The 17,808-nt window shown below is 37.9% G+C and overlaps 1 long non-coding RNA gene across 1 annotated transcript in view; it reads left to right on the forward strand.

The window, feature by feature from the left end:
• Window positions 1-17,808, forward strand: part of LOC111933533 (uncharacterized) — a 77,654-nt gene that overhangs the window by 15,629 nt on the left and 44,217 nt on the right. The window lies entirely within an intron of this gene.

The following is a 17,808-nucleotide window of genomic DNA, read 5'->3' on the forward strand; positions in this document are numbered from 1 at the left end:
ATGATTCACTTCAGCAAAAAACCAACATTTACTCGAGGCTGTGTTTCCCTTTCCCCTCTAGGCTCCACACAGTGCAATCACTTTCTTGTGGTTTCTTTAACTTGTGCAGTTTTGCCATGGAGCAACTTCTGCACTTGGTCTGGAATGATATGAAGGAGACTGTGCCTTGTGTACAAAAACACAATCATATTGTGTGGTGTAAGCAAAGGTTAATATTCTTTCAATCAGAGGAGAAAACATGATCCTTCAATTGAGAAATAAATATGAAATAAATATAGAATGCTATCCTATGAAATATAAGAGCACTTGAATCCAGACAATATAATTTTTAATTCCATTTCTTATTCCTAGAGTCTATTAAAGTTAAATCACCTGGGTAAAGATGAGAATCATTTTTTGAGATGTGACAAACATAATGTTTATGACAGCCAAAATAATTGTATTTTTTCAGGAATATTTTAAACTTAGACATAGATCAAAATTTTCTGTGTTTAAATTGTTATACAGAGTACATGGTTTCTATACTGACTGTGTTTTACTTGCATTCTGTAAAGTGATTTATTACTAGAAAGCAGTAGAAGGAAAAAAAAACCTATTCAAAACAAAAATTTCTGCTGGATCATTGATTCTGACCTTGATTTTCTTGCCTAAGGATTTCACAGGCACTTGATTCACACTGGAGTCATACATGTGCAGTTCAGCAATTGTTTGAAGTCAGTCTCTAGAACACAAGATACAATAAAGCTCAAATTCTTAATCACAGAAATGTTGCCCACAAATTTAGAGGAGAAATGAACAAAGTGAGCTGAAGTAAGAATTGTTTAAATTTGGTGGAAATTTGTGCATGATCCTGTTGCCTGGATATGCTATCTACAAAGGACAAAAAGAAACAGTTCATTCTTGGGAAGTTCCTTCTTATGTTGGAGAGACTTCAAGACCACCCTAAAAATATGTACACGTTGTTCATTAGTTTTCCATCTGCCTGTACTGGGTACGTTCAATTCATTATGTGCCATTGATATAAATAAGGTTCCACATTCTTTGTCAGAGTTGGATGGATATACGTTGATGTATTTTAATGACATCTTCATATTTCCAGGGGTCTTGTGATTGATCTAGTAATGCTGAATGCTGAAATGGCTCCAGACACTGGCTGTGTTTTTGCACACCTGTGGTGTGGTGTAAGTGACAGGATCAAGGCATTGGCAGGGAAACCAGTGGGGTCTCCATCCAAGGGGACACCAGCAGCAGCTCCCTCTCTTTTCTTTACAACCTGCTGCATAAGCCAAGACACAGTGGAACTCATTGCTTGCTTGATGACTTTACCTTAAAGCACACAGAACATTATGTGCTGCTCAAGGCACTTTTACATAGGCATTGTTAAAAGAGGACTGTACTTGCATTAATGTTTTCACAGAAATTATCCTGGCAGAAGCTGAAGCTGGTGTGGACAGAGATAGTCTCATTGAACTAAAGCTTATAGAAGGAATATAAGAAAAAAGACCTGGTAAATGTATTTGCCAGACTAAAAAAACCCAACAAACCAAAAAAACAACCAAAAAACCCCCACAACAACAACAAAAACCCAACCAAAAACCAAAAAAAGCAAAACAAAATAAATAGCAGTATAATCTTTATTATATTTATTTTACTTATTTTCTGAAGTTCCTATCCTACAGATTCAGGTTGTTGTTACTACAGCAGGCATGATCCATTGTCATGACTTGACATTTGGCAAAGAATAAAAAGCAACAACAGAAAAGAAATCATTTGGTAGACTTCTTTAGGTGCCATTTTTACTGGTCAGTTGGTGGGGAAAAAAGAGGAAGGGAACCTCAGATCATTCATAGTGATTCATACCTGAATTCAGTGCCTGGAGGGAAGCTTCAGGATGTCAATATAAAGGTTATGCCAAAAAGGTAAATGTAACTCTAAAACATCCATGAATCTTCTCCCGTGGTAAAAAGAAGATGAAAATAAAAGAAATGAGGAAAAAAATTAATGAGAATCCATGAGATCAAGCAAAAGGTTGAAAGGGATGACAGAATGAACTAGCTTAGTGGTCCTTTATCACTATTTAAGGACATTCTTAATAGACTTTGTCAGGGACTTTGGTGAAATCAGAACTTCTTGGTTCAGTTAATAAAAGCTAAAGCCAATACCTGCAAAGCTAATAATTAGAAATGGTGAAATTGCAGTCTATATCTCAAATTAAATTTCTCAGAGTTTGAGCCAAAGCTTGGATCTACTTTTTTTTGTTCCATGTCTAATAGGTACAAGAGAGATTATTCAATGTGTCAGCAGTGCTGAGGTCTGATAACAAAATAAATCATATTATGGCCAACATATTTTTTTTTTTAATCATAGATCAAAAACTTCTCTGCTTGAAGCACAAGTTTTTTTTTTAATTTAAATAGCTCTGCTGGTGTATGATTCCTCTTACATGTTTCCACATTCATTAAACCAGTTGATTTTGTAATTTGATATTGTTAACATGAGTTTCTGTGCATGTCTTCCTTAGTCATTCTGGAGTTTATGTGCTGTGTTCATGATGTGATTTGGGGATTTTTGAGGAATAATTGTTTGTTAGTTTATCTGGTTGGTTTATTTTCTTTCTGTTCTTTCAACTTGATATATGGAAGGAAGTCCAGCAAGAGTATTTCTTTCTAGGCTCATCAGAGCATATATATCTTGTAGTTTGCCTAATAAACAAAGAATCTTTAATCATATATTCTCAATGGTGAGTGTACTGTTTTAACTGATAGCAAGGTCTAATAGATAGAATTGATTTACATTTTTAGCTCCAGATAACTCTTAAGCCACAGAAGTTCATTGTGTTAGGTCCTCTTTTTTTCATGAGTGCATACTTTTAGAAAAAGGGCCTTCCAAGAAGAAAAGTCCTATCTGTTTGAAGCTCTGGCGTGCTGCTGAGCAATGTTTAACAGAATGCTGAAGCTTAATGAGCTACCTTCTTGGGAAGAAATTAAATTTCTATGTTCTTTTTAGACAGCAAAAAAGGAGAAAAATAAAATCTTTCATCCTCTATTCTGTTGTTGGCAAAACAGTGATGGACACTGGGAAAATGGAGCAAGTTTGAACTCCAGACAGTTTCTTTATCTGACAGATAAAACCAAAACTAAATTGTAGTTTAAATACCATATTTTGCACTGTTGTTAGATTTTAATTGTCTACACTTAAGAAATGTGGAGGAATGTGCTCCACCTCTCTTGCATATACACATGCATTCCTTTATAATTATTTGCATTTCTATGTTGTGAGAAAGACCAGATGTCCACAACATTAGGCACAGCACACACTAAAGGAAAAAAAACACATTTCTAGTCAAGGAAAACATAAACAGATCTGTAGAAGAGAAGTAGGAAGACCTTGCCTGCTAATGTGATATATAGTGGCCTCAGCACACAGCAAGCCGAGCAGAGGTAATAGGCTTTTAGGAGGAAGGGAAAGGGAAATTATGTTCATTTATCTATGATTACTGGAAGCTTTTCCCAAGGATAAGGATAATAAGATCAGAGAGAACTGAAAATGTTTGCTTTAAAATTTATGACTGACTGACAGAAATGGTAGGATATCACGTCTGATGAAATTAATAAGATAGATAGCATGGAGAGAAACCACTGAGACCTTCAAGAACGAGGAGGAGTCACTTGAGTAATTTCAATGGAATGGTAGTATGAACTTGTATCAATCTCTTTATCTCACATGGCATTCACTTTTGTCAGCTTAACAGAACAATGTCTTCAGCTGCAGTTTAGAGATTGGTGGTTTATGAGTCATCTGTCACATTTCTGCAGAGGTCCTAGGGATAATCCTTTTCTCCATAAACATGCCAGAAATATTCCTGGACCTCCAGAATACAGCCTTTTCTATAAAAGAAAGAAACAAGTTTCAGTTCCCAGGAAACAAACTTATCTTGAGGCCAGTCTACCCTCACAGATACCAGCACAGACATCTTTAAGGATATATGTCTGTACAATTTATGTCACCAGTCAACTTCCCATGCTCTAATTTTCAAGGACTTTCCATATGGTGAAAATGCTGACTTTCCACAGGTACCTCCCAGGAGACTTATTCACATGTTGACATCCTTGTACATATACATGTGCAGGTCCCAGAAGAGAAACAGATAAAATTATCTTCATTTTTTTAAAATTACATTTCTGTACATTTTTGGTATTAGCACTGAGTCATTCTCTGGTTTATTTTATCTCTACCATGACAGTGACTTCTTCACACTTGAGAAAAATGAGTTGTAGTCACTGGTGTAACCTCTAATATTGTTTTAGATTTGGAACTGAAAGCAAAATCAGTCCTGTGTCCAGCTGTCTGGTTCAAAAGCCCATGGACAGCATACACTTTCCACACAAGGTTATCTGACATAGCTCTTTTATCCGAAGCTGACTCTGCCCATCAAACATCATTGCAGCCAGAACCACAAGGAGGAGAGAGCGAGCTGACACTGACAACCAGCGGCTCTTTGCCTGCTGTATTTGCACAGATGTGCATGATTGCACAACTCTTTGGCTCATAAAAAGGGAGACTGAGTAACAAAAAGTGGAATACAGGTGGTCTTCTGCTCAAACGGCCCAATATTGTTGCACTGGAATGTCTCTGTCTTTCTGTCAGCAGTACATTTCTCCTTAGCTGGCTCTTGAGGAGGGCTAAATCCAAAAAAAAAGATATGAGATTTATCATTGGGATGCAAACATTAGTCTAATGGGAGAGAATAGGTGCAGTGATAAAGCATTCTGAGCTGGAAAAAACAGCTGTGACAAGAAAGCCACATTACACACCATTTGCGATGCAGAAAGCAGACGCAGAATGATATAGGAGGGGTTGCCATGGACTGTATTTATTTTCATTTTCCTGAGTGACCCACAAGAATGATGTAGTCAGTGCTGAGTGGAAAGTGAGCAGGCAGAGGCCAAGAATCTATTCTCTGAGGACTGATCAGTGGGGGAGCTGTGTCTGAGTGCTGATGACTTCAGCTAGAAAATTTCGCTAAGGTTTTGGAGTCTGTAGGCTGGCAGACTTGGATTTATATCCCAGAGTTGGTCTTAAATCCTTTCTGTGTAATCTGAGACTGTTCATGATGTGCAAAAGCAGAAGGCTTGCATCTGTCAGAGAGATCCCTTCTGAAGGCCAGAAAGTAGTCTGTGTGTTGTAACTAAATGGTAAGGCATGATCTTACTAGGAGCTTTAAGCACATCCTGAAAACAAGGTAAAAAATATGATAAGAAGCTAAAAGTAGTTTTGGAGCTAGCATGAGGACTGAATTAATCAGTTATGAACTCTGCAGCTGGACTCCAATATATTGACCTTCAAGTTTAAGAAAGTTAAACTCATAGCATGGAGTATCATGAAAGATTGAATTGAGCACAGAGTCAGTGGGGAGGGTAACTTGCCCCATTTGACAGCCTGAGATTGAGGTTTGAATGCTTCAGCTGTTTGGAGAGTGTTGGCATCAGTATAGTCAAAATTAGGCTGGACAAATTTAAAATATAGGGAGCCAGAGTTGTGAAAACATAAGCAATTTCTATCCTAGGGTGTCAATGAAGAATGCAACACAGCAAACTGAAACCTTAACAGTGTCTGAAGATTTTTTTTCCCAGAACTGTTATGTATCACAGCGGCTGGAGGAGGCAGGATCAAAGATTATAGGAAATGTGAGAGTCTGAGAAGAAGGAAAGGGTGCAGTTGTCAGCAGCAGAGAAGAAAATAAGAGGAAAGATTTGTAAGTGGAGGAGAGGTTCAAATAAGATAAGCAGCAGAAAGTCCAGCAACAGTGCATCTGCCTGACAGCATTAGAATTCAGAGATGTGGATGGGGATGGACAACATGGGGTTTGTTAGCATTCCATTCCTTGGGGAATAGCCTGGAAGGATAAAAAAACATTGATGAAAATGGAACTTCTTACTGTGACCATAGCAAAGTTCATAAAAAGAAATGGGGGAAGAGTATTGCCCCTTAGCTCAGAGAAAAATAATCTTTATGCTTCTTCAAACTATGGTAGAACCTAAAGAAGGTGTATAACTGTGGTTGAAAGTTCCCCCAAGTAATAGGAAAGGCATGTCCTTTTTGGAAACTTGGAATTTTTCACAGCTTAGAAAATCTTGCAGCACTCTCCAATTACAGTGCAGTACTATCTCACTGGCAGGCAAGGTGGAAAATCTGCAAGAACTTTTGAACAGTAAGCTTTGCTTTTCACTGTGTCTCTATTGGCACTTGGATCATCTGGGAACATGGACATAATTTCCCTAGCTGACAAATGGGCTGAAAAATTAAATTTACTCAATTCTCCAGTGCTTTGGAGCAGGACATTTTCTGGCTCCTGGGTCCATTCTTGGCTTGCTTTCACTAGAGAAGCAGCATCACAAATGCTGGTGCCTGAGTTGTGTTTCCAGATGGTAAGACAACAGGAAGTGTGAGATGGGAATGGGAAACACTGTTAGCTTGGCAAGCAGATATGCTTGAGTGTTGTGGCGGTCAGATGAGGCAAGCATCATTTGTAACCATTCACAACTTCCCACACCCCTTCAGTGACCTGAAGTAGAGACTCAGGTACCAGCAGTGCTAACAGCTAAATATGTGTTAGGTATCACAAGTGACTGCCAGGATACATCTGGTTCTGCTCCCTCCCAAGTCTGATCATGTGCTGTGCACTAATATAGCTATATTTTAAATGTTCAAGGAAAATTATTCAGATTTTGGAGGCAACAGGTGCCTGACAGGAGGAAAACTGATCAAGTAAGAAGTTTTAGTTCACACTATTTTTCCAACATTTTTTTTTTTTCCAGCTAGTAAGCCTTAGGTGTTTGACTTAAAGTGTGAGGAGATGATCTACCCTAGCACATTATCCAAATAAACAAAATTCTGAAGGGCTGCTTTTAGAAGTAATGCTCTGGAAATTTCAACACCAAACTACATGTATTGACTAATCTCTGATTCATTCAACTGCATTTTTGTCTGAACCAAAAAATAAGTTTCAAGAAAAATCAGCAGAAAACCCATGTCTAGCATCCTACTCGTCTCCATGGAAACACAACACTCCAGACAAAGGGAGTGCTGGGTCAGAAATAATTTTTCTGTGAGTTCCTTTTCAACAATGTAGTTCAGTCCATGTAAATTGCACTGAAGATACTAATTTACTTTATGGGAGGTATTCTGCTAAAAACCCCTTGACAGAATCTTTGTCAAGATGAAGTTCTGGTGGCTGGTGGTTGTGAGCCCCTGCCCTCCTCTTTCTCCTCCTTCATCAGTTTGCAGCCTGTGGAAGGGTTCCTGCAAAGATGGGGCTGCAAAAGCTCTCAAAATACTAATTACCCCAACTTCCTTAACCTTCCTGGGTGATTTTTTACATCTTCAGCCTTCAGCAATGACTCAAGACCTTCTGTGCAGTCCTGCCTCCACTTTTAAGTCAGCAACCAGAGGAAAGTGATATTGCTTAATCCAGATGTGTGATCAACATTAGTGAAGACACCAGGCAGTCAAAATTTCATCCTGGAACCATCAACCACTTCTTTGATCTCTAGCAGGGAACCATTCCATTTTCTTTTTAACATCTGGGACTTCAGTAAACTTTAATGTTGTTCCTGTATGTGAGATAATAGAGAAGACTTACATGGGATTTAAGCATGCTTATTTTATGATATCATTATAAAAACAGGTATTTCTTTCTTTTAGACTTTTTTATATTATGGTCTGTGTCATTCTAGGGACAGGTGACTTGTCAAAGAAGACAAAAGAATTACTCTGTCATATTAAACTATGTAATCTAGCAGAGAGTGGCTTCTGATCACTGACCATTATTAATTGACCCAGTTGTAATCCCAACAAAGCATATTATTAGGCCAGAATGTTTTCCATGTGGATAGTTCAGAGAGACATGTTAGAAAAATAACACCAGTAATAACACAAGAATTTAGCCTACAGTGCAAAACAAAGTCAAAGCTGGGAACATGCTGAAACCTATAACATAATATGTAAATGTCAGCACATAGTTGGAGTGGAAATAATTATAAAAATAATTCACAATGGGATAATTGTAATGTAAAGCCTTGAAGCAATCCTTCCCATTTCAAGCATTCAGGAGGAAAATGATATCTGGATTTTAATCTTACCTCTTTAAACCCAAAACTATTAAGGTAGTCATATAATTGCTTTCTAAATACTTCAGTCAATCAATAAAATGTTGGAGGGGTTTAGTGGAGATGTGCAATGGATAAAGACTTTGTTCTTTATTTTTTTTTGTTTAATTCAATGAAAATTCATGCAGAGCAGGTTCAGAAATCAAAGCACTAAGGATCCCAGAAGAGTTTGCAAGTACTAAAGAATTAAGATGTAGAAATGGCAAGCATCATGGTTATATCTCTGGTTTAGGGGTAAAGAAATCAGGTGCCTTTGATCCTTGGTTTGGCTTTGTCACCTATACCCAGCCCCACTCTGGGTCTGAGGTGGTGCCTGTATGTATTTGTGGAGTTATTGCTCCAGGAGTGAGGAGCAGAACACTCAAGTTTAACCAGGCAAGGTTTAGATTACATGTTAAGAAAAAAATTTTCTCCCAAAGGGCTGTCAAGCAGTGGAACAGGCTGCCCAGAGAGGTGGTTGAGGCACCATCCCTGGAGGTATTCCAAAGATGTTTGGATGTGGTGCTTGAGGACAAGGTTTAGTTGTGGATGTGACAATCCTGGGTTAGCAGTTGGAATCTAAGAGAATCTATAGTTTGTAATTTCACAGAGCACCCAGGGGTGACTCCCCAGCCTCTTCTTTCACTGCAAAACCGTCCTCAATCTGTACAAAAATGTAGTGGTAAGAAATCTAATTCACATAATCATTAGGCAGTTAACTGAACAGCCAGAATTATCTATCTTAGATTAAATGAAAATTTAATTTAATAAATTAATGAAAACTGACAGTGAAAATCCATCTGATTTTCATACTTGTTAAAAAGTAACCCTTTCTCTTACTTGTAAATGAGAATATTATTTTTAATTAATTGAAAACTGGTGGGGGGGGTTTCGTAGTCTGTTATTTTAATAGTATTTATTTCCTTAGAAGCAATATAACTTATATTAAATATAAATAATATTATTATATATATTAAATATTTTATAATATTATTATATAAATATTGAATATTTTATAATAATTACATAGTACTAATATTATCAATGTATATTGAATTATTATAATAAATATTAAAATATAAAATATAACACAGTAAAACTATTGTAGGGAAATTTGAAGTTTTGAAGTTAATTTTGCATTTGGTTGGAAATCCCATGTCTTATTCTATTTTTTTAAATGGGATAAATAATTTCTTTAAAGGAATTTAATTTTCTCCATTAATTATAGATTAAAAATATGTGACTTGCTATAGCCATCCAAAGTTTTACTTGAATCTCATTTGTGAGGTCTTGCCTTGGAAAATTCAGATATTTATAAAATCATTAAAAGTTCTGCTATGGTGAACTACAAAAACTAATTATAACACACACTATTTTTAAGTTTCTTTCATCCTATTTTAACCCTGCTTAAAAAAGCAAACAAAGTAAGGTTACTGTGTCATACTCCTATATGTCCTAATTCCCTTGCCCATGTTTATTCAAGTTTGATAGAGAACTACATTTCAAGTTCTTAAATTTTCGTAAGAATATCATCAGCTGGATGATAAAAGACACTCTGACAGGGCTCCCAGCAGGGGAGGAGGCTGCCAGGATCCCAGTACAGTTAAAACTTCTTTTGCCAGCACATCTTGTATGTTGTGCTCAGCAAAGGGCTGAGCAAAGTTGGACAGGAGAATGGAGAGCATTGGGTAAAAGCAGAGAGGAGACCTGTGGCTTAGGAAGAAGCTGAGCATGCTAAAGAAAGTTAAACTTACATAAGGAGAGAAAAATTGTGTAGAGACATTTATCAGGAAGGGGCTTTGGAGTAGTGCCTGTGGTTGCAGGCAGCAGGGCAAGTACCAAAGGGTCTTGTCTGGCAGTGTTGGATGGAACCTGGCAGGGCAAGATAAGATATTACATTAGAGATCCATTCCTGTCAAATCCTCTTCAAGACAACAGTAAAGAAGTAATAATGAGCCTTGCAGGGAATCAAGTCACTATCAAACATATCCCTTACAAAAGTGATGGCATCATCAGCCTTGCCCCTTTAGGGAGTCTCTAACCCTTCTTGAGCTCACTTTTAAATATCTTCCAAGTCAATATTAAGATTTCCAGCAAACACTCTTCTTGGCAAAGGTGGCCTGAGGCACTTGAGGCCACAGGATGCCCTTTACTGCTGCCTGTGGGGCAGTGGGCTGTGCAAACACAGTCCTCACAGGGGTGCAGGTGACCTCTGTCCCAATGACAGGCTGTGGGAAATTATACTTGCAGAATGTAAGTAACAATAAAACTAACTTCTTTTTTTTTTTTTTTTTTTTTTTTAATATCCATTTCAGCAAAGGATAGAAGCCTTCCTTGAGTCAAGGGCGACAATGATCATTATGGTTAAATCACTTCTCTTCCTCTCATCTGCACAAATGACTATGATTTTTAATCAAGTTTAGATTTTCTATCTGAATACCTAGAAGGAGAGTATTTTCAGAAGTATCACGAGATGAAATAGAATTAACCCTTGAGAGAAACTTTCTGGTTTAGGGTACTGTCTATTGGAAAATGCATGGATAGTTAGACAAAGAGGAAAGAATGTAACAATTTCAGAAATTAATTAATTATAATTGTAGGGATGTAAATAACTAGCTGTCATAAATATTCCATTCTTTCTGCTTTCTTGGAGTAGACAGACAAAACTTCATTATTTAAAAAGCACAGTTCCAATAAATTTCTATTAACTATTTTCATCTGACAAGGTTTTGAGAATTCTAAACCTCCCCTAGCAATATGTATTCCCCATATGACACAGGAAGTCACGTGTGCCTTATACCTAAAGGTACTGAAATTATTTTGTAGTATGCTAAAAGGCTGGTTAATAGAACCTTTTAAAGAGCAATGTTATTCAGACCCACATTGAAATGCAACAAATGTGTTTTATAGCTTCAATATCCTCAAGCATTTATAATGGAAGAAGAAATTACTTTCTCTTTCACAAGAAGATCCAGGTCCCCAAGGCTGTTATAAATCAGAAAAAAAGCAAGAGTATCAATCAAAATTTTCTGAAATTTTATAATTTAAAAATTGTATCAACAGATTTTTATGTTAATAGACTGTGTAATTTATGACTTTATGTATTGTGTCTTCTTCTCCAGAAGTCTTTGTGTCTTAACAGAAATTAATTCATGAGGAACAGGGAAAACCCTAATAACAGTAAAAAATCGCGCTGAAAACATTCAAATTGGTCTGTAAGTTCAACAAGAAGTTTAAAAATACAGGTTTGCCTTTGAAACATATTAGCACTAATTCAAATCTTGAAATTCACAGTTGAACCAGCAGCTGTAAAAGAGCAGAAGGGCAAAACCTGTGTGTAGATGAGTGATGTTTTGTTTGTTGGTGTCCCCTGCAGAGATCAAGGCCAGTCTCTGGGGTGGGAGCATCACTAGTGACATCCAGGGACACACAGTAGGTCCTTTCCCAGCATCTCCAGAGGCAGGCAGGGGAACCTTCCAGCTGGCAGAGGTATAAGTTACAAATCAAACAAGGGTGCATGTTCTTTCAGGTCAGAGTGCTGCAATGTTTGTCCAGAAAGTAAGGAGAAGGATCATTAATATTCATTCTAGTAAATGGTAGAAAAAGGAAGAATTAACAAAAAATGCAAAAGAAATGGTGTGGTCTATTAAAACTCCTAAAACAGCAAAAAGTAAAAATAAGAAGCTGATAAACAAGCAGAAAGCTAGAAAAGGGAAGAAGAGTAATGTGTTTTTAGTAAAAGCAGTAATGCTATAAGAATGTGGAAGATGAGATGATCAGATCAAGAGGCTGTTTTGAGGATGGCTCTTGCCCTCCAGTGTGCCAGCTCTGGCCGTTGAGCCCTTCAGCTGAAGTTTAGTTACATTTGGAGAGTCAGCTGTTTAAAAGTAGTTATCATAAGGTGTGTAGCTATACATGATGATGTGTGCTGGAAAGTCATAGGCAAATAATGACTCAGTCATAGAATATAAATAATTAGAGGCACATTAATATAAGGTTCCTTTGTAATTATTCATTACATACATGGGATTAACAAATGAGCAAATTGTGCAGCAGCATACATCAAAGCACGAGTTACTATTTTACCCTTTTTTGAAAAAAAAAAAAAAGTGAAAATGTAGAAAACATGCTCAGAAAAAGTATTAGAGAGGGTTACTGGTGTCAGAGCACACATCATAGACACTCAAGAGGAGGAGCTCAAGATAAAAACAAATTATGCAACCCTAGAGAACTTAGTTTATGAAAGATATTGAGGACAGAGGACTAGTGCTCTAACTGTAAACACTATCAATTTTATATTCAAATACAGATACAGAGAAGTAAATGAAAAAATATCTATTACAGCTATTATTACCTCAATATAACTACTACAGGATATTAGAAAGGAATTTATACACAAAGTGTTTTTAAACTCTTCTTTGGATGAAAAGAGTGGTAGTTTCCCTGTTCTCTTCTTATTTGCACAGTTTAGTTCTCAGACAAAAGGCTGTCAGGTGACGCTGAAGGAATTCCTTTCAGTGTTAGATATTTATGATTTTTAAATGAATAATAGGATAAATTTCATACATCTGGGTCTTCTGAAGGTATATTTGTCACCAGATTTCTCGGTTCTGAAGAGCAAGCAATTCAGGGGTGGAGCTATGAAAGAAGCCTATGAAGGCTTGCAAAGGCTCAGGTGTCTTCACAAGGTTGACAATAATCCCAGGAGCACCCTGCAGATGTGTTCTGGTGGAGCTGGGGCACCTGGACTGCCATGGATTGGGCTGTGACTCAGCACAGGAGTCTGGCAGCACTGAGCCTCCCCCAGCAGCAGGGTAACCCACCAGCCCCTCCCCAGAGCACAGTCTGACTCATGATGAGCTTCAGTCAACTCAGGAGCATTCATTCCCTCTATTCTGCCCCTTGCCCTTGAGGAATTATATCTAGCATCCAGCAAAATATTAGTAATTCCTACTGATGTCTTCAGTGAGCTGTCAGAGCTAGAAAAGCTTGATCTCAGTTGCAATCAAATTACTGAGAAAGGCATTAAGAAAGCAGCTTTTAGTAACATGATTAAACTGGAAAACTTGAATTTGGCAGAGTATTTGCTCACTGGAGTACCTCAGAATTTGCACTCATCTCTGAAGGACCTCAGGCTTGACAAAAGAAGAGTTTATTGAGGCATGAAGCATTTCTGAAACTAGAAAAATCTCACTTAATTGATCTCTGAAAAAGAAGTGTACTCTATATACTATGGAAGATTTAAGGGCCTGTAAGGTTAATTTCCCTTAGATTTAAGTCATAAGAAGTAATCAGAAATTAATTATCAACTTCTAATCACTTTATAATCTTTTTTCACTTAAATACTTATTTTTAGTCTGTGCCATTGGACTTTCTCTCTGGCAGTCCTAATGTTTAGAGCCATCTTCCTCATGCATGGGTAGTGAATAACCAGACAAACCTGGGTAGTGTTGGGGTATTTGCACTGCAAATACCTGCAAGGCTTGCACCTGCAAGGCTCTCAGGGGAAAAGGGGATGCAGAGAACATAAACACATCAAAGTGGAATTTCCTCTAGGTGGAAAGGATGGGTAGGTCTTAGCTTTTGACCTCTGCTGATTCAATAATAAAATAATATATTTAATCATATACAAAAGGGTAGGAGAACACCAGATTTATTTTAGAATATTTAGGAATACTGTTTTAAAAATCTTTATACTTGGAGTCTTCTTGAGGTAAATGGAAACACCTTGATCTTTTAATTGCTCAGTGAAGTAAGAACTCTGCTATGTTTATGGTCCATGTTATACAATTGACAGTTTGCATATTTGAAGTTAAAAGATTACCTGTTTTTTAAGAAATCTGAAATATGTCAAAAGGGGAATTCCCATCATACCCAGTTTACAAGTCACTGATAAGTTCAGTGCTGTATTATGTCATTTCAGGGGTCCAAAGTTTTTTCTTGGTCTATATTTTCTAAGTTACGTTGTAATTTTCCACTACAAAAGTCCACTGCTAGGATAAGGATAATTCTGGGAAATATTTCAGACTTCTGCTGCATTCATTTAGCTCTCAGTAAACTTCAGATACATTTTTAGGTATTTAGTTTCGTATTCATTTTACACACATGACAGTTTCAACATCTATGTGTTCTCTCTGATCCTGTAGCCATTTGATGTAGCCAAAAGTGATGTAGCCTCCAACCTCAGGGTACTTGAACAGAAGCACACACAGGGACACCTACATTTAAAAGCAATTCTCTTCAGCTCTTTTTCAGCCAAAAGAAACAAGTTACTACTTAAGAACTGATCCCTTTCTATAAGTCCCTGGAGTTAGTGAAGGTGAACATTGGCTCAGGTGTTTGTGAATCAGTATTTGAGGGAAGCAATCCTTTTTTGATCTGTATCTCAGCTATCAGGTGGATATAAAGCCTTCCCCACCTAACTCCGATGGCTGCTGTGTCAGACTACATTCACAGTGCATCCCTGCAGCAGAGACAGGCACAAAAAAAGCCTGAAAATGGGACTACAATCCATGTGTCTGACATTTTTTTCTCTGCTTGTCTAGGTTTCTGGCTGACATCTGCAGTGGTGGGACAGGCAGTGTCCTATGTGCCTGTTCCCCCAGCTCTAGTACCACCCACTCAGTCCAGCTCCAAGTTCTAGTACATTCTGTTGATGCAGAAGGTACATTTTTTTTCCATTTTGTATAAAAAACCCCCTGCTCAATCAATCAGTCAATTGATCAATCAAACAAGCAAAATAAAAATGGTAGTAACACAAAACCCCCCTCTAGTTTTAAAATTGCCATGAGCACTTTTAATGGTTTAATTGGGCAGGGAAATGAGGGGTGGCAGAAATTGCAAACTGAAGCCTCCAAGGCCAGGATGTTTTGAGGTAATCAGGCTGCACTGTGCTTCATGCAGCAGCCCAGGGATTCCAGACCAGACAAGGGTGAAAATGTAACCTGCATCAACCCGATAATAAGCTTAGTGCTACAGCTCCCAGGTGTGCACTGGGCACACAAATAAACTAAAAACTCAACACTTCAGCTTAGGAGCTGAATGGGAACAGACAATGCAGAAAGAGCAGCCTTAAAGCATGAGCAAATTCTCATTTTGGGGAGAGGCAACATCAACAAAAAACCAACAAAAACGAGCACACACACACCCCTCATCCACCCAAGCCCTTTCCTCTTTGGGTTAACTGAGAATTTTGGACACCACAAGCTTGGAGCTTCATGAGCCTTGTACCACAGAAATGCACATGTTTAACATCACAGACCATTGAGAGTACTGATTAGCAGCTGGGGGATACTTCACTATCTGTTAAGAATTGCACTCTTTGCCATTAATCAGTGACATGCCCATTTGAGCACACTCCATTCACATCTGCACAAGATATAAGACAGAGCACTGGTCCTGGGAAGGATTAGACTTGCAGTTAGACCAAGCTGGAGATTTACCTGTCTAAAGGGAAAGCTGGGGGAAAAAGCCCAAAAATAACCTAGCAGTTTTTGGGCTGTGATTTAACAGTGTGAATGGAGCATGGCTCCCCCACAATTGTTCCCATGGGTTGTAATTCAGTTATTCCTGCAGTGTGGAATCTGGTCAAATTCTCAGTTGTGGCTGACACAGCTTTTAGCTGCAGTTTTGAATACAGGCAGCAGATTGGTATTGAATATCTTCTTTTGGCTTTCTTAGAGCACCCTTGGCTGCAATTTTCTTTGGTTTTGGTCTATTATTAATTAAAAGGTAATGATACAGGCTCACTTTTCCATCACACCCATTGGAAGGAATGAGGGACTTTCTCACTGGGTTTTTTTGAAGGAAAAGCTTTATACCTTAGTGTTTTCCATATGTATAAACCTGGGAGGCCTGTATTCAGTTGACCATCACTGAGAAAGCATCATGCAAGGAAATTTCAGCAGCCCACTATAGCCAGAAGAGCCAAAATGCAGCCTGCAGCACCTCTCTTTCCAATCAACTTTAGGATCTGGGGGAAGACAGGCAGCACCCGTGAGGCAAGTCATATGCAGTGCCAAAGTCTATAAAGATTTTGTGGGTAGCCCTTGCCAAGAGGTCAGAAGAGCCAGCTGTTATGGCTGCTGCGACCAGCTAAGCTCCTTCACCCCCTTTCTGAGCAGGAATCGCCCTGTGGTTTAAACGCGCAGAGCTGCCTCTCCCACGCGCTGCTGCGGTGTGGTGCTGGGGTGGGAGCTTTGTTGTGTTGTTTCTTTGTCCTCCTCCTCATCTTCAAATGTTTAAAGGAGTACTTTCTCCTCAGCTACATGGTGCTGGAGATCTGATGTGTGGGACAAGGGGAATGGAGCCTTCCTTCCCAAACAGCAGGTGGTGGTGCTGGGTTACACAGAGCGCTCGAGAAACTGCTTACAGATGTTGCTTCCTTGTTCAATAACAGCAGGAAAATGGATGCTAAGCAAAATTTTCTCCCTTTTTTTCCCCTTCCTTATTGAGGGTCACAATGTTTACCCCTTTTCGTCAGGTAGTTTAACAAAGCCTGATAAAAAATAAACCCTTCTAAAATAAACACTCATAAGGTTAGGATAAATATAGCTCACAGAATGTTATTAGCCCTCTAAAAGTTTTGCTGTGTGTCATATTTTTCTGAAAACTGGGGAAGTGGTTTTGTGTTTCTTAACTTCTGGAGTAATTTAATTACATTTTTCATTAATTTTCCAGAATAGGGTGTGTATTAATTATTGTTTTTTATTACTTTTTCTCTCTTTTTTGTTTTTGTTTTTTGTTCTTTCTTTTTTTTGGTCTTTTTAAAAATACAGTTCAATTCCAGTTTTCCCCTTGGTAAGTACAATGCTGTGCAGCATTGTTCAATGTCTTTTTCATGTCATTTGCAATACTGATCCCCTCAATATGAAAACTTTTACTAATTATTGTGGTAATAAATCAAGTTTTGAATTAGTTTTCATTGTGTTGTTCTGTTTCTTTTGACCAAGGGGTGCCATTACCTTTCTCAGCAGTACCATTATCTGAAATTAGCACTGTAACATGAAGGTTGTGAATAGTTGACATTGTATCATTTTGAAGCCAAGCCTGCATTATCACAGTGTCCCAAATATCAGTCAGAGCCTGCAGGTGAACAGCTTCACTTTTTCCCCCCAAACTGTGCAGGCTTTGTTCCAATTGTTTTTATTATTATTTTTTTATAAAATATTTGGATAAGTTTTAATTTTTATTTTTCCCCCTGTCCTGGAACAATATTTAACTAAATATTACTGTGGCCAAAATAGCTGTCCCAGTTACAAAATGATCATGCTTTAGTAGCCAATTAAAACATTTACGTGACTTTAATTAGATCTTTTGTATATCTCCAGAAATTCCCTATTGCCTGAGCAAAAGATAGTGAGGGAAATGTGTATGCCATTACTCTGACATAAATCCCTTGATGCTAAAAAAGCATAGACAGGGAAATACTTCTGCAGTGATGTGTTAGTCCTCAACTACTCCTACCCAGTATGGCACAGGATTGAGGCAAAAAGGAAACCCAGATCCCATTTTGTGAGATTTTGACAGATTCTTCCCCCATGTTGGACTGCAAATTCCTTCTGCTATGTCTCTGTTCAGAATACGACGGTATTCTCTCTACTGCAAGTATAATAATCCAACACTTTATATAGTTTTGGCTTACCTGTACAAAATAGTGTAA

Source organism: Cyanistes caeruleus, chromosome 4, assembly GCF_971803275.1.
Source record: "Cyanistes caeruleus chromosome 4, bCyaCae1.hap1.1, whole genome shotgun sequence".
NCBI classification, from domain to species: Eukaryota; Metazoa; Chordata; class Aves; order Passeriformes; family Paridae; genus Cyanistes; species Cyanistes caeruleus.